Source organism: Cervus elaphus, chromosome X (assembly GCF_910594005.1).
Source record: "Cervus elaphus chromosome X, mCerEla1.1, whole genome shotgun sequence".
NCBI lineage: Eukaryota > Metazoa > Chordata > Mammalia > Artiodactyla > Cervidae > Cervus > Cervus elaphus.
The window spans coordinates 52927910-52942587 of NC_057848.1; the positions used below are offsets into that span (position 1 = coordinate 52927910).

A 14678-nucleotide genomic window follows, 5' to 3' on the forward strand; every position below is an offset into this window, starting at 1 on the left:
CCTGGGTTCCCTTACCTACTGCTCTCCACCCAGGTGCCCTTTCCCAATAAAATCTCTTGCTTTGTCAGCATGTGTCTCCTCGGACAATTCATTTCCGAGTGTTAGACAAGAGCCCAGTTTCGGGCCCTGGAAGGGGTCCCCCTTCCTGCAACAGCTATGTGATAGAACCTATCTGGTTCTCAATGGTAAAATGAGAGGAAATGGGAGGAAATGATTCTGGGCGTGAGGGGCTCTGTGAGTGCCGTGTTTGGAAACCTGAAGCCCACACTGCTTTGTCGAGTTTGAGGGAGTTTCTGCCCTTTATTCTGCACTGGGCTCCGCACCGAATGTGATCAACCTAAACCTACTCCGAGGGTAGCCCGAGGTAGCCTGGTCTCCCTTCTCTCACGCGCGCATCTTCTTCGCCAAGCGCAGCGTAGCCGCCCCGGCCTGAGTCGCCAGCAGCCAGAACCGCTGGCTCGGGGACGGCAGCCATCAATGGCCTGGGCAGCGGATCCAGATGCGTCCGCAGCTGCATCTCCTTCTGGCTCCGCTTCGGGACAGGGGGAGTAGCTGGAAGAGCGCAGAAGGCTGGAGGCGTCCCGGTGCCCGTCGCCCCGCACGCCCCAGGGGCCCGCAAGCCTCTCGGCCGCCCCGCCTTCCCCCACGGGCGGCTTTGTCCTCCCGCTGTGCAGCATCTCCTTCCCCTCCCCCGCGCTTCAGATTCCCGCCGGCCTTTCTGCGCCCCCCGCCCCTCAGCCTCCGGCGGGTCCCTACTTCCCCGCGCTGGTGGCGCCAGCGAGGCAGGGACTAACGGGTTAACCAGGGGTTCTTCCAGGCGAAGGGGGCGCGCCAGAGCGGGCGCTGGGGCCACGCCGGTGCTGAGACCATCCCAGCGCCAAAAATGCCCGCCCGAGGCGGCCCACCAGCTGTGTTCCCGGGGACGGCCCCTTTGCCCGGGAGGAAGGGGCGACCCGGACGGTGGGCCGCCTCCCTCGCATGGACTCAGAGCCCCTGCTCTGGGTGAACCAGAGGCGCTCTCCCCACCCGAGGAACTGGAATCCGGGTGGCTGGATGCGACTGTGGGGCGGCCGGCAGTTTCGGGCTGGCGACGGGGAGAGGAGTGACCCTGGCCCGCGCCCCCACTCCCGCGCTCCTCGGTAGCGCGGGGAACACCTAGCCGGGTCTGCACTGGGGAGGGATGGGGGCCGCGAGTCCGGGATCGCGAGTCCGCGGGCGACGTGGGGGTCTGGGGCCGGGGCCCGGGCTCGGGGGCGCGTGGGCCAGAGCGTGGCTTCCGAGCCCAGCGAGCCTTCTGGTCTCGGTAGGTGCCGAGCTGGTCGGCCGCGGGCACGACGGCAAAAGTGGGAGGAAGCCAAGCCAAGGGAGGAGGATGCTGGGCGACAGCGAGACGTTGTTTTCTTTCTTTCTTCTTCTTTTTTTTTTTTGAATTGTTTTCTTTTTAACAACGCTCCTTGGACCCGCTTTCTGACTCCAGGGCCCCGTTGAGGATATCCGGCGGCCGCTCGGACCTGGCCCTGCCACCGGCGCCTTCCCAGCATCAGGGCCCTTCTATCCTTGAGGGGCGAGCGGGTCACTTTTTGTCCGGCCGCCCAGCTGGCAGGGATGCCCAACTGACTCTCACCCGGCCTGGGCTCTTCCGCCTCCCGCCCGCACCGCTTTGGGAACTAGTAGGGGACCTTGGGGATCAGCCCGGGACCCCAACCTTCTTCCTCTTTCCCGACGCCCTGCTCCATCTGCCCACTCCCCACTCTGGCTTTGGTGGTCTCTCACTGAACCTCTTTCCCCAGATTAGGACCTGCTGGAAGGGGTCCTAAGATGAAACTCGGCAGCAGCGCATACTGTAGGGACCTAGGAGCTGAAAAACCTGCTCCACTTCAGTTCGGTATGAGAACTCCGCGGCATCTTGGAATGCTGCGGAAGTTTACAAACAAAAAAAGGAAAGAGAAAAATGCGGGGGCGGGGGGGGGGGCGGCGGGAAGCGATCTGGAGGTTAGGCAGCTTGAATTCCATCTGCTTTGAGCAGTAGTTCTCGGGGCCAGAGTCCAGCTTCCCTGACTTGGACATCTGAATTTTGATGTAATGTCTAGACTTGCAGATTTAAAATTTGACTGCCAGAGGGGTCATTTGATTTAACCAGTTGAAAACAGTGAAATCATGAGTCACTCTCTGACCCTGATACTTATTAGGAATTTAGGTATTTGAGGTCTTATATGAAAAAAAGGTTAATTTTTTTTTCAATATCCTTTTTAATTCCCTTCTCCAAGATCAGATTAATACAGTTAATGCTATCTGGACTTCCCAGGTGGCGCTAGTGATAAAGAACCTGCCTGCTAATGTAGGAGATGGAAAAGACCCGGTTTGATCCCTGGATGGGGAAGATTCCCCTGGAGAAGCAAATTATAGCCCACTCCAGTGTTCTTGTTTGGAGAATCTCCATGGACAGAGGAGCCTGGCAGGCTATGGTCCATAGGGTTGCAAAGAGTCAGACACTACTGAAGCGACTTAGCAGGCATCCACGTGACATCTGAAAGATGTCAGTTATAACAAAGTACAGGGCTAGAATTTTCAGCCAGTTTTAACTGGGCACTTTTAAGATCGTTTTGGCTTTTTATTTTTGACACAGGAAATAATTTAATACCTTAAAAACCCCCTTGGTTTTGGTCGATATTTTTTAAGCTATTAAATTAATGGGTTGAATTTTGTTGTTAACTGCATAAGAGGCAGAACCAACACTTGTTCTATCGAACTGTCATATGGTAAATCTTTACTGTGTGTGGTAGTGTCATTGAACACAATTTTGACTGCATATATGTAAATATAGAGTAAATGTAGTGAGATTTTCTTTCTTCCGAGATGAAGCTCAGAGGCAAAAAATTACAATGCAAATTTAACGATCTTAATCTCTCATATAAGTGACTAGTTTTTCAAAACAGAACCACCTTATTATTGGGAAGTAGTATCACTCAATGCATTTGCCGTATATTTGTGGACTATTATTTAAAATGTTAATGAAATAAATGATACAAATGAATAGAAATTCAGATTTTAAATGAGATTTTTATTCCTAGAATAGTGCTGTCTTGACGTTTACTTTCTGTGTATTTATGACTAACTCCATTATTAAACATTTAGCCCATTTTTGTGCTTTGTTTTTCAAACTTTTGAAACGTAAATTTTTATCAACATTCCAGAAGCAAGGTCTATCTTATCTGTAAGGGGAGTGTGAGAATTACATAAAAGAAGCTTTATAAATTGTTTAGTAGAATATGTGGAATTTATTAAGCACTCTATAAACACTCATTCCTCTTTTTACTTCTGTTCCCATGAAAAGTAACAAATTGATTTTGATACAAACCATGTTGGGAAGTCTTAACAGTCTTGGATGCTCCTTGAAGAGGCAGCTGTTTTGAATTCCTGCAGTTTGTTCTGAGCAAGATATGGACCTCTTAACCATTTTATTTAAGTGCTCAATCAAAGTTCCGTAAGTCAGGAAAATTAAACTGTTTGTAAAATTGGAGACATTGGAGAAGTTCCCTACATTAAGAGGTTTTTCTTGGTTTGGGAAATTATTGAGAAAAAAACTGGATCACCCCAGATTCTTATGACAGAATGCAAATTCTTAGAAGACAGAACGCCTCAGTTTCTCAAATCTTTTTAAAGGGAAAGGGAGATATTTACCTCACAGGGTAGTTATGAGACCTAATGGGGTATGTCTGTCAAGAGTTTGTCATGCTCAATAAATATTAGTTCCTTTCGTTTATTTATTTTTGGTTGCCCTGAGTCTTTGTTGCTTCCTGCAGGCTTTCTCTAGTTGTGGTGAGTGGGGGCTACTCTTCGCTGAGGTGCATGGGCTTCTCATTGGGGTAGCTTCTCTTGTCGTGGAGCACGGGCTCTAGGTATATGGGCTCCGTAGTTGCGGCTTGCAAGCTCTAGAGCACAGGCTCACTAATTGTGGTCCATGGACGTTAGTTGCTCTGCAGGCTTGTGGAGTCTTCCCCGCCAGGGATTGAACCTGTGTCCCCTACATTGACATTCTTAGCCCCTGTACCACCAGGGAAGTCCTTTTTGTGATGTGCTTTTGTTTTCATATATTCTAGTACTTTTATTTTGAGAATAACAAGCTTGAAATGATTTTCTTCAATATATTGAACCTCTACTTATTTATGATATATATCCAATGTTACCTAACTGAAATGATTATTTTAATGTTATTATGTCTTACTGTGCATTTTTTTTTGCATGGAGCAAGGCATTTTCTTGGCCTTTAGCATAGCTAATTATGCAGTAAGGTACCAGCTGCCCTGAACCAAATATCTTCTCTGCATTAAAGATACCACTGTGTCTAATTGTTTCTTCTTTCCTGATTTCTTGCTGTGCAGTTCTTAATTTTCCACCAATCCTATCTCCCTCCGTTGTATCACTTTTGCTCAGTATCTCTTTTCCAACTTGGAGTCTTACACTCTTAGATATCTGTACTCTTGTCCTTGGACTGTTTACATAGAAATCTGCCCCCTCCTTTCATTTGTGGAACATTTATTGAGATTCTGTTGTATTCAAGCCACTGGAACTGCTTGGACAAAATAAAAATGATCAGTCCACATTCCCTGGGCAGGAGTGCTGAATTCCATGGGAAAGACAAGTGATTGTACTATATGCTGATAAGTGGTATAATACAGACAGCCCAGAGTAGTGGAAACACAGAAATACAAGCAACACTTGTTTATGAGGCCTTCAAGGTATACACTAAACTTAGAATGAAAATGATAATCTGTTGTGTAATACAAGGAGCAGAAGATTTCGGTCTGGAGACATCTTCCATTATTCAAGTGGTCTTGGTCAAGTGAATCACTCTATCTAGATATCCCATTCCTCGAGTGTAAAGCAAAAGTTTGGGACAAGACCATGGTTTCCAAAGTGTATTTTATAGAATATTACTAGTGTGCAGATAAATAGCTCCATGATCAAATACATTTGTGATTACTGGGTGAAACCAAATTAGGCCAATTTGTTTATTGTTGAAATTTTTCAGTTTTTGATTGGATATTGTAAATATACATCTTTAAGAGGGGAATCTAATTCTTTACATTTTTTTATACCATAGAATCCTTTTGTATCAGAAATTAACTGCTACATAACATTTCAAGAAATATTTAACCTTTAGGTCTATGATTCACTGAGAGTTTATTGCTATATGGAACATAAAATGAGTGAAGTGATTTTTTTGTGTGTGTGTAAGGTTATCCAATTTTTACAGCGCCATTTATTGAAAATATTATCTGTGTCACCTCAGTGGAAAATCAGTTGACCATATGTGTATGGGTCAACTTCTGGACCCTCTGTTCTGTTCTGTTGATCGCTGTGTCTATCCTTTTGGCAGTACTATTATATCTTGATTACTTTACCTTTATGATAAATCTTGAAATCAGATAGTGTAAGTCTTTAACTTTGCCACTCTTTTTCAAAATTGTTTTGTCTATTCTAGGTCCTTTGCATATCAATTATGAATCTTAGAATCAGTTTATCAATTTTTACTGGAAAGCCTCCTAGGATTTTGGTTGGTATTGTGTTGAATCTATTCCTCAACTTGAGGAGAACTGACATCATATCAATATTGAGTCTTCCAGCTCATGAGGATAGTATCTTTTTCTATTTAACCCGTCTTTAATTTTGCTTAGTGATCTTTCATAGTCTTGTAGTTTTCAATGTCTAGGTCTTGCACATTTTTCATTCCATCTATCCCTAAGTATTTCATATTTTGATGCAATTTTAAATTATTTTGAAAATCTAAGTGTCTGACTAATATATGAAAATACAATTGACTCTTGTATGTTGACTTTATATGCTGTAACCTTTCTAGGCTCATTTGTTAATTGTTGTAGCTTTCTTGTATTAATACATTCTTTAAGATTTTCAGTTTCAACAATTTATCATCTTTGAATAATGAGGACATAACATTTTCCTTTCTACCCTAGATGCATGTTTTTTTTTTTTTTTTTGTCTTACTGCTCTGACTAGAATTTCTAGTATAATATTGAATACAAGTGGTAAAAGTGGATAGCTTTGATTTGTTCCTGATGTTAGGGGAAAATCATTCAGTTTCTCATTAAATATGATGTTGGCTATAGGATTTTCTTCAGACTGAGGAAGACCCCTTCTAGTCTAAGAGATTTTATGCTTTTGCTAAGAAATTTTATTCTTTTGTCCAATGCTTTCTGTGTCTAATGAGATGATTATGTATTTTCTTTATTCTTTTATTAATATGGTGAATTACAGTGATTGATTTTCTTTTTATAATTGAAGTAAAATTTACAATGTTGTATTAGTTTTAAGTGTATAGTAAAGTGATTTAGTTATACATATACATATTCTTTTTTGTTTTTAATTGATTTTTTTATTGAAGTATGATTGACTTACAATGTCATGTTAATTTTAGGTGTACTGCAAAGTCATTCAGTTATATATATACACATGTGTGCATATATATTCTTTTCCAGATTCTTTTCCCATATAGGTTGCTACAAAATATTGAGTATAGTTCCTGTGCTGTACAGTAGGTCCTTGTTATTAATTTGTTTAATACATAATAGTGTGTATTTGTTAATCCCAAACTCCAAATTTATCCCTTCCCTCTACTTGCCCCTTTGGTAACCAAAAGTTTGCTTTCTATGTCTGTGAGTCTACTTCTGTCTTATAAATAAGTTCGTTTATATAATTTTTTAAGATTCCTCGAAGTGATATCATATATTTGTTTTTCTTTGACTTACTTCACTTAATATGATAATCTCTGGGTCCATCAATGTTGCTGCAAATGACATTATTTTATTCTTTTTTATGACTGAGTAATATTTCATTTTGTATATACCACATCTTCTTTATCCATTTATTGATGTACATTTAGGTTGCTTCCATGTCTTGACTATTGTACATGGTGCTACTGTGAACACTGGAGTACTTGTATCTTTTCAGATTACAGTTTTCTCTGCATAAATGCCCCGGAATGGGATTGTGGGATCATATGGTAGTTCTATTTTTAGTTTCTTAAGGACCTTCCATACTGTTCTCAGTAGTGACTGCACCAATTTATATTTCTACCAACAATACAGGAGAGTTTCTTGTTCTCCACAGCCTCTCCAGTATTTATTGTTTGTGGACTTTTTGATGATGGTCATCCTGAATGGTGTGAGGTGATACCTCATTATAGTCTTGATTTGCATTTCTCTAGTAATGAGTGATATTGAACATCTTTTCATTTGGCCATCTGTATGTCTTCTCTGAAGAAATGTCTATTTAGATCTCCTGCCCATTTTTTGATTGGGTTGTTTTTTTGATATTACGCTGTATCAGTTGTTTGTGTATTTTGGAAATTAATTACTTGTTGGTCACATCATTTGCAAATATTTCTGCCCATTCTGTGGGTTGGCTTTTCATTTTGTTTGTGGGTTCTTTTGCTGTGCAAAAGCTTTTAAGTTTAATAAGGTCTCATTTGTTTATTTTTGTTTTTATTTCCATTACTGTAGGAGACAATCCAAAAAAAAAAAATGTTGCTGTTATTTATGTCCAAGAGTGTTCTGCCTATGTTTTCCTCTAGGGGTTTTATATTATCTGATTTTACATGTAGGTCTTCAATCTATTTTGAGTTTATTTTTGTATATGATGTTAGAGAATGTTCTAATTTCATTTTTTACATATAGCTGTGCAATTTTCCCTGCACCACTTATTGAAGAGACTGTCTTTTCTCCATTGTATATTCTTGCCTCCTTTGTTGTACACTGCGCTGTGTGCTTAGTCACTCAGTCATGTCCGACTATTTTGTGACCCCATGGACTGTAGCCCGCTAGGCTCCTCTTTCCATGGGGGATTCTCTAGGCAAGAATACTAGAGTGGGTTGCCATGCCCTCCTCCAGGGGATCTTCCCAACCCAGGGATCAAATCCAGGTCTCCCACATTGCAGGCAGATTCTTTACCATCTGAGCCACCAGGGAAGCCCAAGAATACTGGAGTGGGTAGCCTATCCCTTCTCTAGGGGATCTTCCTGACCCAGGAGTCCAACTGGGGTCTCCTGCATTGTAGGCAGATTCTTTACCAGCTGAGCTACCCAGGAAGCCCTTGTCGTACATTAATTGATCTTAAGTGCATGGGTTTATTTCTGGGCTTTCTGTCCTCTTCCATTGATCTATATGGCTGTTTTTGTGCCAGGGCTATACTGTTTTGATTACAGTGATTGATTTTTGATTGTCAAACATAATTTGCATTCCTCAGATAAATCCCATGTAGTCATGATGAAGTATCCTTTTTACATATTGCTAGACTTCACTTGCTAAAATTTTGTTAAAAATTTTTGCATATAAGTTCTTGAGGAATCTTGTTCTTTGTTTTCTTTCTTATAATGTCTTTGATTTTGATTCTGGAGTAATGCAGGTCTCATATAATGGGCTGGAAAGTAATTTGGTAGCTTCTATTTTCTGGAAGAGTTTGTGTAGAATTGCAATAATTTCTTACTAAATGCTTAGGAACATTCACCAGTGACATCATCTGGGCCTAAAGTTTCTTTTGTGGAAAAGTTTTTAAACTACAAGTTAATGTTTGTAATAGCTGTAGGGCTAGTTGGGTTGTTGATTTCTTCTTTTGGAAGCTTTTTAAAAAATGTTTTAAGTTAATTTTTATTGGAGTATAGTTGCCATACAATGTTAGTTTCTGCTGTACTGCAAAGTGAATCAGCCACATGTATACTTATATCTCGTTTTTTCTTTTTTGGATTTCCTTCCCATTTAGGCCACTACAGAGCATTAAGTAGAATTCCTTGTGCTATACAATAGGTTCTCATTATTTATCTATTTTATCGTACTAGTGTATACTTGTCAACCCCAGTCTCTCAATTCAACCCATCTTCCCCACCAGTATCCGTATGTCCGTTACTGATTTCTTTTCTTTTTTTAAAGGTTGATTTATTTATTTTTAGCTGCACTGGGTCTTCGTTGCTACACTCAAGCTTTGTCTAGCTGTCATGTGTGGGGGCTACTCTTCGTTGCAGCGCACGGACTTTTCACTGCAGTGGCTTCTTGTTGCAGAGCACAGGCTCTAGAATGTGGGCTTAGTAGTTTTGGCACACAGGCTTAGTTGCTCTGAGGCATGTGGAATCTTCCCAGATCAGGGATCAAACCGGTGTCCCTTGCACTGCAAGGCTGATTCTTAACCACTGGACCACCAGGGAAGCCCCTGATTTCTTCTTGAATGAACTTTGATAGTTTGTGTATTTAAAACAATTTTTCCATTTATCCTTTTCATTGTCAAATTTATTATCATAAAGCTGTTGATAGTATTTCCTTATCATTTTACATTCGTATTAGTTAGCTATTTCTAAATAATAAATTACCCAAAACTTAACAGCTTAAAACAATAGATATTTATTATCTAACAGATTCTTCAGTTCAGGAATTTGGGTACAGCTTAGCTGGCCTTCCCTGGTGGCTCAGATGGTAAAGAATCTGCAGTGTAGGAGACCCAGGTTCGATCCCTGGGTTGGGAAGATCCCCTGGAGAAGAGAATGGCAGCCCACTCCAGTATTCTTGGCTGGTAGGCTACAGTCCATGGGGTCACAAAGTCAGACACGACTGAGCAACTTACACTTTCACTTTCACTAGCTGGATCCTCAGTTCAAGTTCTCCCATAAGGCTGTAATCAGAGTGTCAGCCAGGGCCAGGGTCTCATCTGAAGACTTGACTAGGGAAGAATCCAATTCTCTGCTCACATGAGTGTTAACAGGATTCAGTTCCCTGTGGGTTGTTGAACTGAGGTCCTCAGTTTTTTGCTGGATGTTGGCAAGAGGTGGCCCTCAGTTCTTTGCCATGTTATCTCTCCAGCATGGCAGCTTGTTTCATTCAAGTCAGCCATAGAGGGTAGCAAGATGGAGTCATAGCCTAGTTATGGAAATGACATCCCCCTACCTTTGCCATATTTTACTGGTTAGAAGCAAGTCACTAGGTCAGTTCACACTCAAGGGGAGAGGACTACACAGGGGCATGACTACTAGGAGGCAGGCATCAGTAGGGATCATTTTAGACACAGTATTTGTAGGATCTATGTTTTATAGTTTATTGACATTCTCAAAGAACCAGCTTTTCTTTGTTTTTCTGTTTTCACGGTGTTTGAATTCTGTCATCTTTATATTGGGTTTATTTGCTTACTTTAAGTTTAATTTGCTTTTTATCTTTTAATTTCTTTTTTCTTTTTTGGCCACACCATGAGGCATGCAGGATGTTAGTTCCTTGACCAGGGATCGAGCCCATTCCCCCTGCAGTGGAAGCACAGAGTCCTAACCACTAGACCACCAGGAAAATCCTTTTTAATTTTTTAATGTGAAAGCTAAGGTCATTGTTTCCAGGTCCTTAATGTTTTCTAATATAGACATTTAGTGCTATAAACTTTCTTCTAACAATTGCTTTAGCTACATCCTATAAATTTTTCTGATTTCATTTTCTTTTTAGCAGTAGAATTTTTATTTTTATTGAGGTATAATTGGCATATAACATACTAATTTCAGATGTATAGCATAATGATTTAGTATTTGTATATATTGTAAAATGTTCACCACAATAAGTCTGCTTATTTGTGTGTTCATAATTTTCAGTTGTTAACAACTGACCATGACCAGAAAACTCAGCACCCTAACATTCTAGTTGACTCAAGCAATGAAAACAGGTTCATGTCATCAATCTTGATATTTCTGTGCAAAGCAACCCTAACAAGATGATACAACAGTGTCTGCTACTCCAGGTGTACACAACAAAATCATCAATCCATTGGTGATATAAAGAACACTCTGACAGACCTATTCTTTTGGGTTGGCTAAGGATCAGTCATGGTTCTTTTGGAGACAGGCAAGGAGTAAGTTACCAAGCCTGCTGTGTGAACTCTGTACCCACAACACGCAAGCATGAGATTTCCCTATTGTTAACTCTTGCAGTTTGAGGCACAGGTCTCAGTGATGGGGCAGTGAAAGAGGGTCGGGGATTGGGCACCATTTGGGTCTATAATCACATATAACCTGGGGCCATTTGTTTTAATGGAAATTACTCTCTTCTTCATTTAAAAATGTGAAGAATAGATACCTCCGCTTTTTGTGGGTTTCTTCTTTCCTGATAATGTCAACTTTCTCAGACTCTTAGAATAAAATCCAGAGTTGTCACCGGGATGTTACAACCCTATCTGGTTTGCCTCAACTCTTTTATGTTTCTGACCTCATCTCTAACTTCTGTCCCTCTTTATCCATCTGCTCCAGCCACTCTGGTGATCTGGATGTTCCTCAAACACACCAGGCTCACTCCTGCTTAGGGGCCTTTGCTATTGCTGTTCTCTTTGCCTAGAATGTTCTCAAAGATCCTTGGAGCTCCCTCTCTCACCTCTTTCCCGCCTCTCCTCAAATATCATTTCATTAGAGAGGCCTTCCTGACCATTTAATCTGAGACAGCAGCCCCTGCCATTCTCTGCCTCCTTTCCTTGCTTCATTTTTCTTTACACTTGATAATATGTTATTAACTTGAATATTTGCTTCCTTTTTGCCTGCTCCTCCCTCAACCAGACTGTGCTCCAGGGGGGCAGGGGCTGTTTTTAGTTCATCACTAGATTTCCCATGCCCAGCAGAGTACCTGGCACACAGTAGGTGCTTGTAGGTACTTATCAGTGAATTAATGAATGAATCTGATATATAGACACATGTCTATCGATCTAGATGTATTTATATATGTATCCATAGATATAGAGAAGGAAGGCATTTAGAACACAAGATTCTTTATCCTCAGCTCCAGACTATAGAGGAAAAAAGCTCAACTAAAGTCAACTTTTCTTTCAGGATTTGAGTATGCAAATATATTTAATATCATAAAATCTCTTTTATAAAGATGATTTTTTTTTCTTTACTGTTTTCAGATTGGAAGTGACACTTGCGGAAAAGAAAATGTGAGCAATGCAGAAAGGACTCAGATAGAAAGTGAAGGTCCTCTGGACTGAAGGTGAGGAGACTGAATTGCATGCACAGTGCACTGGGGTGGGACACGGGAAACTGCAGTGCACTAGGGCAGTGGTGTCACAGGGCCATCAGAATGTCCCCACAGGAAAACTGGCCACGGCTGACTGTCTTGCTTTGCTGCTTGTTATCTTCTGTCTATTTTTCTAGGAAAATACGTTTCAGTGTTCGTATTTTTTTTAAGTTATGAAGCTTGCTGTATACTAAAGAGCTTTTAGTCTGTCCATTTTTATTGTGTTGTCAGTTCTAATAATCCTTTTCTTTCGTTGTCTCTGCCTCTGATAGCGTGCTTAGAAACACTTCTTCAGCCCCAGGGTTTTAAAAGTGTTCACTTGAATTTTCTTCTACTAATGTCATGGTTTGATTTTCTTTTTCATGTTTAAATTTTCAGGGGACCTGGAATTTACTTGGTGAAAATGCATGTCTGGAATGCTTGTGGTGTGCCGGGTTTTATTCCAAGTGCCTTACATGGATCATCACATTTGAATGCTCAGAAACTCAGGAGGTGGGTGCTAATAGGAGCATTGTTTTCACAGGGGAGGAAATTTAGGAACAGGCAGGGTGGGTACGTGTCCAAGACCACACAGCTGGTGAAACCTAGCCCATCAGTGGGAAAGCCTAAACAGGATTAAGGAATAGAGTTGGCATGTGAAAAGTTTCTGAAATATAGTAGTCAATAGAAGGTAGAGTTTATTACTACTATTATTATTATTACACGGTTCTCATAAACTTAATTTCTGATGGCTGCAAATTATTTGAAAAATAGTGTATATTTAAGGCAAGCACAACTCCAAAATACTATTCCTTCCTTAGGAAGGACTCTTCAAAAACATGTTTAGAATTCCATGGTAACAAAACCTTTATTTTAAGAAACAGTTGTCATAAAAATAAATTCAGAAAGAACATTTATCAACATGTGAAGAGTTTTATAGGATAATGGGATTATAGATTTTTACAAAAATCTTATCTCTCTACTCCAGTTTTCTTAAAAGAGCATATTTTTAAAATGTTCTGATCAGAAATAAAGCCACAATAACTGTTCTTGTTTTTTTTAGAAAAGCTATAACAAAATAATGAAGCTGCTATGAAAAGCAGTTTGGTGGTTCCTTGAAAAGTTTAGTATAGAATTACTGTATCACCCAACAATTCCACTTCTAGGTGTAGGCCAAAGAATTCAAAGCAAGGAGTCAACCAATACAATTCAAACCAGGAGTCATAGATTCTTGTACACCAGTTTTGAAAGCAACATTATTTACATTGACCAAAAGGTGAAAACAACCCAAATGTCCATCACCATATGAATGGATAAGCAATATGTGATACATATATCAGTTCAGTTCAGTTCATTCGCTCAGTGGTGTCTAACTCTTTGTGACCCCATGGACTGCAGCACGCCAGGCTTCCCTAGCCATCATCAACTCCAGGGGCTTACACAAACTCATGTCCATCGAGTCGGTGATGCCATCCAACCATCTCATCCTCTGTCATCCCCTTCTCCTCCTGCCTTCAATCTTTCCCAGCATCAGGGTCTTTTCAAATGAGTCAATTCTTCACATCACATCAGGTGGCCAAAGTATCAGAGTTTCAGCTTCAGCATCAGTCCTTCCAATGAGCATTCAGGACTGATTTCCTTTAGGATGGACTGGTTGGATCTCCTTGCTGTCCAAGAGACTCTCAAGGTTTTCTCCAACACCACAGATCAAAAGCACCAATACTTCAGCACTCAGTTTTCTTTATAGTCCACCTCTCACATCCGTACATGACTACTGGAAAAACCATAGCTTTGAATAGATGGACCTTTGTCAGCAAAGTGATGTCTCTGCTTTTGAATACACTGTCTAGGTTTGTCATAGCTTTTCTTCCAAGGAGCAAGCGTCTTTTAATTTCATGGCTTCAGTCACAATCTGCAGTGATTTTGGAGCCCAGAAAAATAAAGTCTTCACTGTTTCCATCGTTTCCCCATCTATTTGCCATGAAGTCATGGGACCAGATGCCATGATCTTAGTTTTCTGAATGTTGAGTTTTAAGCCAGTTTTTTTCACTCTCCTCTTTCTCTTTCATCAGGAGGCTCTTTAGTTCTTCTTCACTTTCTGCCATAAGGGTGGTGTCATCTGCATATCTGAGGTTATTGATATTTCTCCTGGCAGTCTTGATTCCAGCTTTTGCTTCATCCAGCCCGGCATTTTGCATGATGTACTCTGCATATAAGTTAAATAAGCAGGGTGACAATATACAGACTTGACGTACTCCTTTCCCAATTGGGAACCAGTCCATTGTTCCGTGTCCAGTTCTAACTGTTGCTTCTTGAGCTGCATACAGATTTCTCAAGAAGCAGGTAAGGTGGTCTGGTATTCCCATCTCTTTCAGAATTTTCCACAGTTTGTTGTGATCCACACAGTCAAAGGCTTTGGCATAGTCAATAAAGCAGAAGTAGATGTTTTTCTGGAATTCTATTGCTTTTTCTATGATCCAACAGATGTTGGCAATTTGATTGCTGATTCCTTTACCTTTTCTAAATCCAGCTTGAACATCTGTAAGTTCTTGGTTCATGTACTGTTGAAGCCTAGCTTGAAGGATTTTGAGCATTACTTTGCTAGCGTGTGAGATGAGTGCAATTGTGCAGTAGTTTGAACATTCTTTGGCATTTGCTCTT

General features: G+C 40.9%; 1 long non-coding RNA gene across 1 annotated transcript; it reads left to right on the forward strand.

Annotated features, from left to right (window-relative positions):
* The first annotated feature begins 1039 nt into the window (after window positions 1-1039).
* LOC122689981 lies at window positions 1040-12530 on the forward strand. Its single transcript, XR_006339957.1, has 3 exons — window positions 1040-1139; window positions 11929-12011; window positions 12417-12530. It is a non-coding gene; the product is annotated as an uncharacterized LOC122689981 (long non-coding RNA).
* Window positions 12531-14678: the final 2148 nt, after the last annotated feature.